The following is a 14,984-nucleotide window of genomic DNA, read 5'->3' as shown; positions in this document are numbered from 1 at the left end:
TTCAAATTATATTTTAATTTCATGTTTTTTTGAAGACATTGCCCCATTTGGGCCCTTCAAAAGTGACATAGCCCCTCGGCGTGAACCGATTTTGTTGCCAAAATCATTGTTTTAGACTACTTCTGTATATAAATTGAACTTAAATTATCCGACGACAAAATGAAGCGTTCAGGTACTTCGACTACAATGCTGATTTAAGGGCAAACCCATGTACAGGCTCCTTTTCGTTGGACAAGTAAACTTGTATGCTATGCTGAACCCAGTATGGTACGTTAAATATACATTCACAAAAACGCTTATAAACTATATACCGGTAAAAGATATCAAATACAGTTGAATTGTGTTAACGCCCATGATCAGTAAACTACATGTACCTTTAAAACTAATATTTCTATCCTAACTAAAGGCTGGAGCAATATAGAGTTAACTCTTATATAATGATCGCATATTTAAAACACGTTAAAGACATGAACATTAAACATGGTCCTGAAAGGATTACAGGGTATACGCGAGCAAAAACAAATTATGCAACCCCAGGAATATGTTTTAAAAAGCGCTTTGATCAAAATTCCACCTAATTCTAGACATACACATACAGCAAGAATAAGTTTGTCCATGCAAGCGAAATAATTAAACTATTTGGTTTAATGTATATTTTCTACATGCGTTTTATTTGACTACCATAGATGCGTATTCAGGCGTACACTGTATGCATATTACATAATTATATGGCGATATTAAAATCAGTTTTTCGTACAAATGAGAGTGTCAATGTTATGAAGTTAACATTTATCCAGAAAATATAGGTGATGAATCAGGTTAATTTAAAATAAGCGTTGACGTTTTTTCTATATAAAAAGTACAACATAAAATCTACATTAACTAGTATTGTTAATTGTATATGAAGATATTTAAGTTGACCCCATCAACAGAATGCGTTCATATACTTCGACATAATACTGTTTTAGTAGAAAACAATATAAATGCATGTAAGAAATTATCACGATCTAAAATTCTGATCACATAGCTGCAACAAACCCTTAATATAATAAACATGACAACTCAAAACTTTCTTATTGGTACTTTTTTCTTCCAGCAAGTCTGAATGAATTAAACCAACCATACATTTCAGACTGTAGCAAATGTAACCTAATTCTGAAAATGTATATAAAAATACATGATAATAAAGCTATCCGTCTAAGAATGGGTAATCAGATATAATTATACAATGTTTATCAACTAGATTGTTGCCAATGCTATTTTCCCAACATCTGTGTTTACACATGTTATTATAAGAGGAAAGCAATTTCTTAAGAAAAGGACTTATGTTTATGCAAAGTTATATCAGTATTAATATAACGAAACATAAAAATAAATAAAATATATTTCAACCCATCATGGTACATATTTATACATTCACGAAAACGGTAATAAAATATATAAAATAAATCACAATTTTCGGATTGTGCTAACGTACATGGTTAGCAAATACGGGTACTTTAAAACATTTATTTATATCATAAATAAACGCTGAAGCAAATAGAGCTTTACTCTTATGTATCGAACACATATTGAGAAAACGTTATAGTCGTGCTGAATATAAAACATGGTCCTGAATGGATACAGGGTATACACATGTTAACAAAAGTTATGCAATCCCAGGAATATGTTTTTTAAGCGCTTTGTTTAAAATTCCCCGTAATGCTGAAAAACACACTTATTAGCCATTAATATAATAAAATGAAAACACAAATTATGATCCTTTTTCCTGCATTTAATCCGAATGAATCAAACTAAACAAAAATTTCACACCGTGGGAAAATGCAACCTAATTTTGGAAATTTATATAAAATAAATAATAATAAAGCTATCAGACTAAGTATGAATAATCATGAACTAGATTGTTGACAATGCCATCATCTGTGTTTACACATGTGTTTTAAGAGAAACATATGTCAAAGAAAAGGATATATGTTTATGCAAAGCTAGTTCAGTATTAATATGACGAAATATAAAAATCAATGAACTATTTCAACTAAGCATATTGGATTTTAATTGTACACTATTTAAATAGTGATGTGCTATTTCAGGTCTGATCATTATGTTGCCAAAATGTTTTTGTTAAAGATTTATTTCTTTATATGAATTTAACTTAGATTATGCCGACGACAATAATGAACGCTTTCAGATACTTCACTTAATGCTGTTTGAAGCGCATATCTATATTAAGGCTTCTTTTCGTTGGACAAATAATTTTATTCTATGAAAAAATCCATCATCATTCATTGTTATACATTTACGAAAACGGTAACAAAAAACGTAAGATATCGCAATATTTTTAATATGTTAACATACATGTTCAGAAATTAGTCTAAAACATTACATTTCTATCCTAAACGCTTAATAAAAAATTTAATGTTAAAAGTAACATAATTAATATTACAGAAAGCATTGGTGGTTTAAATCGGTTTAAATCCGTTGGCATGCTGTACCTTAAACTTGGACCAGACCAGAGGATTCACACATGTAAACAAATATTATGCCTCCTGGAAATGTTTCAGACAAGCAATGCGTACTACATTTTAGCTAGTCTTTGTGAGAGAAGCGACAAATTACATGAAAACAGAAAGCTGCAATGCAAAAATTGGAGTAAAACTGCGGTCAGCGCTTTGTTAAGAGAATAATCATGCTTTTTATTCTCCTGAGCACGAAGTGCTCAAGGTGGGCTTTTAGGATGGTCTGATGTCCGTCGTCCGTCCGTCCGTCAACATTTGCTTTAAACAGCATGTCCCTGAAGCTGCTGACTGGATTTTGATTAAATTTTCAGGAATGATCAGTGGATAATCATCTACAAAAGTTATATACATCGTTCCGCTCCGCTGAATAAGTAGGTCACATAAGCTAAACAAATGATTTGCCACTTAATCGACATCTCCTATTTAACCAATGCATGGCTCTTGACCAAACTTCACAGGAATGATCCGCGGATGGTACTCTACCAAGTTACATAACTAGTTTCCGTTAACATGCATTATACTAGTAGGTCACAGGAGCACTTAATCGACATTCCACCCTAAACCAATGACTCGATTTGGATTAAACTTTACAGGAATGATCAGTTGATGATCCTCTTTTCTCATTAAATAGCAGTTCCGCTCCAATGCTTAATTAGGCAACAAGGAGCTAAAAAAAAGATATTTCACTTTAATGACATCTCATTCTTAACCAATTATTGGATCTTGACCAAACTGCACAGGAATGATTCTTGGATGACCTGTAAACAAATGGCTAAAATCGTTCGCACCACTGAACAAGATGGCCATCAGAGCTAAAAATAGAAATGCCTTTAAAACGACTTCTTACACTATGCCATTTATTTTCTGTAAACTTCACGTGACTGATCTTGGTGACACTTAATAAAGAAAATTAGCCAAAATCGCTCATTTTGATACAAGTACATACACTTTAGCGCTGACCTAGACACAATGGAAGTCGAATCTGAATATAGATCCCAAAAGAGCGATGGTCAACAGGTGAGCGACATATGTCCATTTTGGCCCTCTTGTTTATAGTCGGTTGGTCTGTGATTTCCTCCTCATTATTTGTATTGTAAGACTCCATTTCATAATAAATACCAGTGACAGGATCATGGAAAAATAATAAGTTATGTCCAATCCATTTGAAAATGTTTTATTTTTTTGTCTGTTTTGAGGGTTTTATTCAAATCAAAACTGTAACATCCAAAACGATACAACTACATATACATATAAGTGCATAAAATATTAACAGTGGTTACATAAAAAATAGTAGTTCAAAACTTGGTTAAAAAGTAGGTAACAACAGTCTGAACATTCAAAATTTACAACAAGCAATAATAAAAAAATCTACCAAAAACAAAGCAAAATAAGGAACATGTATAAACAGATACAGTCTTTTGAAAATTGTTAAGTGACAAAAAGTAGTTCACCAGAGCAACTGACTACCGTCTTCAACTTCCCTGCATAGTGTACAACCCTTGTCTTTGACCTAACTTAAAGGTGTGTTTTGAAATACTTATTGTCTGAAAATTAATGTGAACGTTAATCAGATCCCGGTAATATTAATGTCTACATTACAATGTTTTTACACGTCCCGCAGGCGCTCAGAAAGCGGAAAAAACCAACAGAGCGCAAGTTCTAAATAAAATATATTAGCACAAGCCAAGTAGACATGGTCCCTAAAATGTGTACCGGGCTCAAAGATGTTCAGCGAAACCCCTATATCTACTATACGAAAGATAGAAGGGACAAAGTTGTGCCAATTGGTTATGAATGTTAGTTTATAACCCAGAATATGTATTTTTTCCTGCCTCTGTTGCAAACATTGACCAAATAAAGCAAGGTCGGATAAACTAGTTGATATCCTGCAGTACATCACGTGACCGTGATCTAACCGTAAGTATGTATTCCTACGCGCCGATTAACATGTTCTAATATTTGACCTTTGAAATTTATTAGGACGCATCATGAATGTTATCGTTATCTTATATATCACCCTTTTTGTCTTCTTTAAAATATATTACCGAACCAGCTTTCCGTATTTATAATTTTCATTTACTTGATTACGCAATGTATGACGTATCTAGTGTGACGTCATTTCTCAGATAAAACATACTATCTAGATAGATAGATCTAGTTTCTCTCAGTATTTTAGGGACAACAATTTTGACGCGGTGGTTTTAACAGTATTTGTTTTTAAATATCTTAAAGCATCGAACGAATCATAAACGTAGATCTATTTCGGATTGTGTGTTTGTCATTCATAAGTGTTAACTTCGATAGGAAAAAAATAATTCGCTACGACAGGATTACGATTTCGTAAATCGGCATTCGAACCCGAATCCATCCATGAGCCATCTGATGATATTGATCATATGATATTGGCCTGGGTTCCTCTTCCAATTAAGCTATCTGACCTTTTAAAAAATATATAGGTAAACTGCAATGCTGTATAATAGCATGATACCTTGCTTAAGAAAATTTTACAAAGAATTACATTTAATGTATATTTTGTTATGATTTAGAACAGTATATTGTCAGTTCAAAAGCTCAAATGAGTTTATGTTTGAAAAGCCCACAAAAGTTTCTGTTTGTAAAATGATGCTAATTAATTTGCCGACTGTGTATAGTTGAGATAAAATCACCTTATTTTGCACAAATCTGGTAAAATATATATGGTTTGAATACCAACTGCGGATAAGAGCAACAGAACAGTCCTTGTAACTAAATAACTCTAATATTTTAATAAGTAATTATCTAAACCATTAAGGTACCTATACTTCGATAATTATGTATACCTGAAGAGAAAATATATCGAAGGTGAATATTGCGTCAATAAATAGGAACAATGCCTGTCGCCAGGTAATAACGACACATTGACGATATAAAACACGGGCTATCCTTGTTATACATTATTAACCCATTCATATAAAATAAAAATTAATCGTAGTTTGGCATTTCAGATCAAATAGTTAGCAAAAGTGATTTAACAAAACATCTAATTTAAATGTCCGTTACTGTCGACTTCTCATATTAATTACATTATACCATCCACATATAAGTAACCTCTGTGATACTGTTGGTTTTAAACAATGCATTTTCTTCGAAAACAAATATGTATATATGTAAATGTAAACTATTGCAGCACCAATTGCTACGGGGAAGTCAAACAGAATGTTTCAATTGGAAAACAACACTCGCGTGAATATTCAGAACCTTTATGAACAGTATTAGATTTAGCAATAGTGCTTATAATAAATTAAACTTTCGGTTTACTGGTATAAATGAATATACCCACACAATAATGGGCTAAAGTCAAAGAAGTTGAATAGTATATCAGAGGGGGTAATCACGTGACAAACAAGATGGCGACGTCATTGCCGAGGCAGGTATTTTTCGTCGTTTTATACCCTTTATTACTTGTATTATTTTTTTATGCCGCTCATTTTCCAGCCATATTAGGAAGAAAGTTACTGGCTACTATTTCATAGTAATGTTCGCTCTACATTTCGACTTTACTCGGTGCGAAATTTCTTAGCGGGATGACCTAATTAGGGCTCCATTAAGAAAATTTGCGGGGAGTCAAGTCGAGATATTTAGCGAATTTAAATACGAAATATACGCTAATCACCTTTTACTGATATGGCTGGAAAGTGAGCGTCATTTAAAAAATAAACAGAGGTAATAAAGGGTATAAAACGGCGAAAAATAATTGTCTCGGTATGGACGTCGTCATCTTGACTATCACGTGATTACCCCCTCTGGTATATGCGATCGCAGAAATGTCCGTGACGATAAAATATCCGTTACTTGTAACATATATAACGTTTCAGGCATGTTGGGAGATTGGGATTTATACTTCCATTGTGTTTATTTCATTGCAATGGTTTATAAAGAATGCTAGCACTTATGTGTGTGCCTAAATTATATTATGTTAATATTGTAAATCTGCAAAGGAACAGTTTGTGTGGTCTAAATGCTCAGTTAACACTATTTTTCACAAGTAATATATGTCACACTTAAGAAATATTATGTATAGATAATGCCATTGTCATCCATTTCTGCATGTTTAGCGCGAAAGCTCTGTATCGGCTATTGTTTAATGTTTGCTTCACACAATATATTGTTCAATGTTTATTAAATTTCCGTTACTCTATAGTATCGTTTAAATTTATTGAAGTGCACTTATATAGGAAACAGAACGAATAAACATATGTAATTAGTGGTTGACCTAAGTCATAAATATGATTATTTTGTAATTTACATTATATCGAAATCAACACAACACGTTTTATACAAAATACAAAACTTGTGTTCAGTACATATTTAAAAAAAATGAGACAACACAATTTTTCTTTCTTCATTTGATCATTGAAATTTTCGTGAGATAAAAAAGAAACACTTCACTGACGGTCTCTACAAACAGATAGGCATCTTCAGAATGAGGTACAATTTATTGTAAAATCCTCTGTACATTATACAGTCGTTTATATTCTGCATATTTGACAATAAAACAAAGTAACAGACATTTAGAGTAGGCTCTGTTGAATAATATACATGGGCACAAACAAACCATCATATATAAAAAGTATAATAGATATGCATGTAAAACTTCGCATGTACGTGTGTGATGGATATGGCTCCCCAATAAACATATCAAAAACGCATGCGTAAATATTAAAAAAATTGTCCATTGTACACCCCTGGTGTTCCTATTTATTGAAAACCCGTGATAAACAAATTGTGCAGCAAACAAAGATTGGTATATACCAAGGAGCTATATAATAATCTATTATGTATGTCCTTGGCATTTCCTCCTTAAAACACTAAACAATCAACTAGAACCTACAATGTAAAAATTTAGAACAGCCAACTGCTGCTACCTTCTCAATTATAATTTTCACTGGCATCAGCAATGATTTCTCCATGTTGCATACTGTACTTAGATTTCACAAGGGCCAGGCAGCATTTTTGTTTTATTTTCCTTTGTGAGCATTTAAAGTCAAAGTAATTTCAAATTACCATAATTGAGGAATAAATGCAAGGTAGGTCAGCGATAATTATGTCACCCACCAAAACATATTATTTAATACCATTGATATAACACTTTGATAATTTTACACTTGTAAGTATATATTTTTTAAGTACCAAAATACTAGGATTAAATTAATTTGTATATTCCTAACTACTGTTTAAAAGTCATTTTAGTTAGCGACTGTCACGTCACCCACCGTACTCAAGGTAGCGACTATCACGTCACCCACCGTACTCAAGGTATAGAATGTCAAGTCAGGCACTGTACTAAAGGTAGCGACTGTCATGTCACCCACCTCAAAGTTATTTATATCTTATTTGAATTTATGTTTTAAATATGGTTAATCACATTTGATCACATCTTTTGATTGCTTGAATCAATCACATTTTATAGTATCTATAAACATTACACTATTAGTATTTGTAGTAATTATCAAATTATTAATTTAGAATGTTCTTTACCAGAAAGGTTAGCCCAGATGTCAATAAGAGCACTATCTCCCTCACTATGAGATATTGTTAAAGGTAGCAATATTTGTTTGAATCATGCCATTTTGTGAGGCATAACAAGTAAGCTAAATTCTTGTATTTTTTGCAATAGAAGAGAATAGATATCACGGTGCCTGAACCACGTGACTTTTTCGGCTATGTGTGGGACAATCGGATGTAAACAAAACGTCGCTTCAGGTAACCTTTTTGATAATTTCTTCATTATTTCAAAACCATTTAAAAAACAAAACAAAGACGAGTGCCCGGTCATTGTCAAAAGACACAACTTTGTTAAGTTTGCGCAAAATTAATTAAGTATTTTTTTCCAAAAAGTGCAACCGCGTGTTTGAAAACACATGATGTGAAATGCTATGTGTGGTATATTTTTTGTTCAATCAACAAAAACATTGATTATAATATTGTCGAGGGTTTAAAAATAGGGCGGACATTGTAATTCTTCATAGAGAAGCTACTTACATTGTATGTTTGCGCAAATACATCTTATTCGGAGTGTGTGTGTATATAAATGTTATACTGCTATGTGTTGGATACATTTTTTAAATGCTATGTGTGGTATACAAGAATTCTGCATTTAATCTGAACACAGTTTTGTAAGAATCTAGAACATAAACTTTAGTCTGTCCTGAAAATATATCAAATTAACCAAATGTTACATTATTGAATACTGAAGTAATCGTGTAATGATTAACCAATTTATGTTTAACTGAACTTAATTCTTATTAAAGCATACATGTTATGTTGAAATATAATATTTCTTTGTTTTATTTATTGTCTTTAAATAAATATAATGATTGATATTTCTGCCTGATTATTGAATTTGGTCCATATTTTAATGAATGACAAAGAAAATAAGAGCACATGCTTTAAAATGGGTTTTACTTCTTTTGTTTTTCAGACTTGAAAAGGATTAGTCGAAAGATCTGTAACGCTTTTAAGGTTCGAAGCTGTGTAAGAACTACATGAACACCATCAAACCACACGGAAGGTGATATGTGGCAAGTTAAAAATCAAAACCACAGTGACAGAGACAGGGACCCCGCTTCATTCTGTGATGTTTATGGAAAGCTATTTCAACTAACTACGCAAACATACCATTTAACGTGTATTTTTGCATAAGCAAAACAAAGTGTGTGTATTGATATGTGTGTATATTTATCGGTTTTGTATCTATGTTATTACTAAAATTGATTAGATGAATATAAAATCTGATAATGTGTGTTAATAAAACAGGTGTTTCATAACAAATAACAATTTAAATCCAATGATGCTTGTTTGTGGTCTATTCCAATATCATCTCCATTTGAACATCTTCGAATCCAATAATGCTTGTTTGTGGTCTATTCCAATATTATCTCCATGAATATCTTCAGTATATCAAAATAAACACGTCATTAATAATACCATTACTTTATAACTAGCATGCACATGTAACAATAGAAATTAAAGCGCCAAATACATAAAGAAGTACATTAGTATTCACAAAGAAATTGTAATCAGTCAATTTATGAATTTGCAAATCTTGCTATTCAAACATATGAATGCTTCAATTAAGTCATAACAAATGATCATCGCCAAAACGTCTTGACTTGTGGGTTACAATGCTATGACGTTAAATTTTATTTACACTTCAATGTATTATGAATATTGCTGGGCCAAGTGTGAGGTTGAGCGCTCTATAACCAGGTTTAAACCCCCAGTGCTTTGCATTGACCGTTCCAAGGCGGTGACCCCAGCTTTATTCATATTTTGTGTTTATGTTGGTTTGTATTGTGCTGTATTGTGCTGTTTTGTACTGTTTGGGCAATCGGTCACTTGCCTTAAATAAAGGACCAACTAATTGTTTTTAATGAAAATTCAATACTGCTCCAGCAGCTGGAGTTTCACTTCTTTATATTGTGGGGGTCATTATACCAACAAACATATTGAATTGCATCAATACTTAATTTACTCAAATTCAAATGAAAGTTGAATAACTGACAATAGTTTGAGATGTTTAATGAAAATACTCATTCGCCCCGGTCATGAAAGGGCGCTGCAAGATCTTGTTACCACTGCACCAAGTAATTAACATTAAATCATATAATGTTGTTCAATTTGTTGAAATGTCAAATTTTTATGTAATGTTTATTTTGATTGTTTTCTTTCCCTGCAATACTTGCACCATCTGGTAATAAATCAAAGAGTCATTTAAACTTTGGAACATTTACTATACATGTTTGTATGACAACTTTTCATTGATAAAGATATCAGTACGTCTCTTGAAGGTGCTTCCAAAAATACTTTAATCTCCCTGAAAAGAACAAAATACAACTGATATAAACTGTTAAACTTAAAAAATAGCATGTGTGATATATCAGATAGCTCAATAGGATTTACATACAAATACATGATTTTCCAGAAAAAAATGTCATTGATCCTAGTGTCTATTTGTTTAAAAATGCTGTATGATCTCTTTATGCTTATTTATTAAATTGGTTACAGTAAAAAATGCCTACACATTCCTGCTAAAAAACACACAACTAACACTTTTTGTAGTTTTGTTGCAATAATATTCACATGACATCTTGCACAAATAATCCTTACGATTTTGTGTATTAAACAAGTGCATTAGTCGGCAGTAACAATTCACTGAAAATTCAACATTTTGTAACAATCAATTTTATAGAAACAAACAAGAAAAAGTTTGCCCGACGGAACTTTTTCCTGTCCGTGCGTGGGTGGCTTTGTGTTAGGAGATCCCCGACCGTGTTTTGACCTCTCTGCCACACTGTTCGCAAACAAAGTAAACAAAATATGAATATAAGTTATCGACAATCATGATAATTTATAGTAACATGAACGTAGGATTATCATATTTAAGGCGCGCAAAACACTAACAACAATGTTTATTGACCAACTTTTGTTATTCAGACAGACTTTAAATGTAATTGACGTTAATGTCAATCTTTCGATTCTCTAGTTTAGTTTGTATACCACACATAGCATTTAAAAATTTTGTCCCACACATAGCATCATTACATTTTCATACACACACTCCGAATCAGATGTATTTGCGCAAATATACAATGTATGTAGCTTCTCTATGAAGAATTACAATGTCCGCCCTTTTTTTTAAACCCTCGACAATATTGTAATCTACGTTTTTGTTGATCGAATAAAAAATATACCACACATAGCATTTCACTTCGTGTGTTTTCAAGCACGCGGTTGCACTTTTTGGAAAAATTACTTAATTAATTTAGCGCAAACTTACCAAAGTTGTGTCTTTTGACAATGACCGGGCACTCGTCTTTGTTTTTTTTTGAAAATGGTTTTGAAATAATGAAGAAATTATCAAAAAGGTTACCTGAAGCGACGTTTTGTTTACATCCGATTGTCCCACACATAGCCGAAAAAGTCACGTGGTTCAGGCACCTTGGATATCTACAATATCAGATAATAAAGTTTGGTCATGTTGAAATGATACTCAAATGTGATTTACCACCTTTAAATTTAAATGTAATGCATGGCTTAGACAGTGAAAGAAAAACACTATCCTAGCGTTACCAGTTTCCGATAATTTAACAATAAAACTCACCTTAAAACATTGTCTGTGTTTATTGTCGTCTTTTCTGTCACTGCATCGTCAAGATGAATGTTCAAAGTGTAATTTACAACGAAAAACGGGAACAAACGAGCCAAAATAAGGGAAGTTAACAATAAAAACAAACGGACGTCAAAAACTGTAAAAACAGAAAGTGCGACACCGGTTTCCGATAGTTCCATGAATAGTCATATCGTGACGTCATTTCAAGCACTGACTTACGAAACAGCGGTGCAAATGCACTAAAACTATAAACAAATTCAATTAAGAAACAATATTCATTGAAATCGCAAATTTAAAACAACAAAAAAACTTATTTAACAACATGGGCATTTGAAAGAGGTGTTTCTCCGGACTACTCTGACTGGTGTGCAGTATTTAAGGTGTGTCCAGTGTTGGCATACATCACATTGCGCCCATGTGTAAATTGCAAGAGACTGTCCATCTTTTGAAGTGCAGTTGTACTTCTTGCACACGCAACATTTCTCATCGTCCGTCACATCTTCATCTAAGGACATGGAGTCATCATCACTGGTCTGTATTGCACGTGATGGTCCTGCTACTGGACTGCCTGTAGTTGTTGCCTTGCCAGCGGTCGATGGGCGGTTGGCGGACTCGGCAATGTATTGACGCACATCGTTGAACGTTTTGTCTTCCGTCATTGCTTTGCCACCAACAAGCTTGTGGATATTTCGGCGGGGTTTGGACACTTTCTTCGAAACTTCAGTGGGGAAGTCACTGAAGAACTTTGCACCGTCGTTTATGTCAGGCTCATGTTGGATAATGTTATCCGCACCAGAAGCCAGCTTTTCACAGGTGGCTGCATACAGCTCTGAAGGTGCTATGGCATCGCCAAGACTAGTCACCGCATCAATGGCATTCTGCAACGGATAAATTCCAGTCTTCCTGAACGATGCTTGCAAGTTGACATGCGACAGAGCTACAGTGTATGCTTTGCACGCCAATTTGCAAACATCGTACCGGGTCACACATTGGTGGTGCAGTCTGGAGTACGTTAAACATTCCTGGTTGTATTTCTTTTGGAATGGGCCGAAACAACCGACATCCATGGGCTTTAAAATATGGGAACAGTGAGGTGGTAGAACGAATAGTATTATTCTGTTCTCTTTTGCCCATTCAATGAGTTCAATGGAGATGTGACTCTTGTGGCCATCGTACAACACCAATGTGGTATCTTCTTGGTTGCGTCCCATGGCATATTTCAAGAAGTGTGTCTTCATATAGCGAAGAAACACTTCGCTGTTTGACCAACCAGATTGCGTCATCATGCCTTCAGTCCCTTCACTCTTTCCGACCATAAGCTCCGGTAGCATCCGTTGACCGGGAAATACAAAGAATGGCGGTATCTGGGAACCAAGAGCATTTCCTCCGCCGATCACTGTCACCGTTTTCGATCGTTCGGCCATCACCACTTGAGGACGTGCATCGAAGCCAGCTACAATATTTGGTGGTCTATATTCGGTATTTATACCCTTTTCGTCGATGTTGTACACAAGGTGAGGTTTGTTGTGCAACTCGTACTTGTCGAAGATAGTTTTCAGTTCTTCAAAGTAGTTCAGGATCACTTCCTTAGAAGCACACCTTGCTCGTTGTTCAGGAAGTCCGGATGGCTTAACAACTTTGAGTTCTGGCCACCTGCCCATGAAGCCATAGAACCATTTGAGACTGAGTGGTTTCTCTTCCCTTCCCCGTTTTCCAAGGTTAACAGCGAAGTCGGACGCCTTGTAGCATATTTCTGCCCGAGTGTACCCGTACCCGACACGCGCTAGACCTTTCACATGCTCGACCAGTAGCTGTTCCTCACTGAGGCTAAGCAGCGGTGCGGGTCCATTTTTTACGCTATCAACCGACACTCTACTGTCTACGCGATCGCGCAACGTGGTAAGAGGCACTCCATATATCTTTGAAGCCCTATATACGGGGATATTATCCTCTTTAACTGCCATGTATGCCCTAGTTAGAGTTGTCGATGAATACAAACGCCGCCTTGCATGCGTGGGTCCGCGGGAAGTCGGAGATTTAAGCTTTAAACAAAATGATTTGTTCCCTCAGTTTTTGCCTTTGCTGTATACCCAGCAGAGTAGCAGTATGTGTTGTATGATTTATCAATGTATTGATGTCAATTTACAGAACTAAAACCATATTATGAGCAATCGAAATCCATTCCGATATAATAAGTCTAAGCAGAACATGTTAATTTATAACCCGTGTTTACAGTAGGGTGTAGTATTTTACAATAATCACTGAGGAACTTTACCCATAACATTACAGTGGGCGGAGTTTACGAAACAAAACATGGCTGTCGTATTGAGCGTTCATAGTTAATTGATGTATTCAGACCTTGTTTACTAAGTAACAAAATGTGTACTTAGCAGAAACCAGTTAAAAACGTATACACTTGTAGTAAGTAAATTTGTTACCTTAATTCGCAGCATTTTCACGAAATTGTTGAGCTACAAAAAATCGCCGATGTCGAACGCACTTGCTTGCAAGTTGTTTACCTGTGACGTCATGTAGTAAACAAAAACACGCGCAATATCGGAACCTATCGGAAATAGGTGTCTATCGGAAACGGGTAACGTCACGATATATGAAATGATAATGAAATCGAGTATTTGACTGTGCAGATTGTTGTTTGAAAAAGTTTGGTACCTGAGTACATGCCGAACCAATTGCGTGTTTGTTCCTCAATGGCAATCGTCCAATAAATAATAGCACTTACTTGTTTTGTCATCATTTTTAATAAAAAAGTGCGAGTAGCGGTCGGTGTTGACACTTGCTATGTACACACAAAACGGTGACGTCATTCGTTACTTGGATACATTTTGTGATGACGTCATCGAACGGGGAAGTCCCTGAATGAAGACAAATGTTTTACACGAAGAATGCTGATGCTTTATTCGAAATATAGTAACAATAATAATAAATAGAGAGAAGAATTTTAAAATATTTAAAAGCCGTAAATTTGATCATTTTTTTCTATTTTATCATTATGATCAATCAGGAGACGCTGGTTATTTACTTCCAAAATTTCCAGTTCCGGTTTCGGATATCAGGTTCGGTTGCGCGCTCAGATACCAAACTTTTCAAAACAACAACCTGTGTAGATTTACAGTCCAATACACGTGTTAACGTAATGCGAGCTCTCGAGCCGCCTACGGCGGCTCAGCGAGCTCGCTATTAAAAGTACATGTTGTCACGTAATTACACGTTGTTCGTTGATAATACACAGTAACAACTCAAGTTCATTTCTGTTTTCATCGAGATTCATTTCTGTTAAATAATTTCTAACACAACGC

At 34.4% G+C, this 14,984-nt stretch overlaps 2 protein-coding genes and 2 long non-coding RNA genes across 6 annotated transcripts in view; 3 read left to right on the top strand and 1 right to left on the bottom strand.

The window, feature by feature from the left end:
- Nucleotides 1–14,984, top strand: part of LOC127837564 (uncharacterized) — a 147,055-nt gene that overhangs the window by 82,068 nt on the left and 50,003 nt on the right. The window lies entirely within an intron of this gene.
- LOC127837620 (uncharacterized) lies at nt 8,102–9,343 on the top strand. Its single transcript, XR_008029374.1, has 2 exons — nt 8,102–8,258; nt 8,977–9,343. It is a non-coding gene; the product is annotated as an uncharacterized LOC127837620 (long non-coding RNA).
- LOC127837610 (uncharacterized) lies at nt 9,473–14,532 on the bottom strand. The gene is made up of 3 exons (XR_008029365.1): nt 14,338–14,532; nt 11,428–11,504; nt 9,473–10,848 (listed from the first exon to the last, which is right to left on the bottom strand). It is a non-coding gene; the product is annotated as an uncharacterized LOC127837610 (long non-coding RNA).
- Nucleotides 13,667–14,984, top strand: part of LOC127837572 (uncharacterized) — a 386,512-nt gene continuing 385,194 nt past the window's right edge. The window contains exon 1 of the mRNA XM_052364788.1: nt 13,667–14,088. The gene's annotated coding sequence lies outside the window, so the exon portion shown is untranslated. The remainder of the gene's footprint in view (nt 14,089–14,984) is intronic.

This window comes from Dreissena polymorpha, chromosome 7 (genome assembly GCF_020536995.1).
Source record: "Dreissena polymorpha isolate Duluth1 chromosome 7, UMN_Dpol_1.0, whole genome shotgun sequence".
NCBI lineage: Eukaryota > Metazoa > Mollusca > Bivalvia > Myida > Dreissenidae > Dreissena > Dreissena polymorpha.
This window is presented reverse-complemented; position numbering and strand designations above follow the sequence as displayed.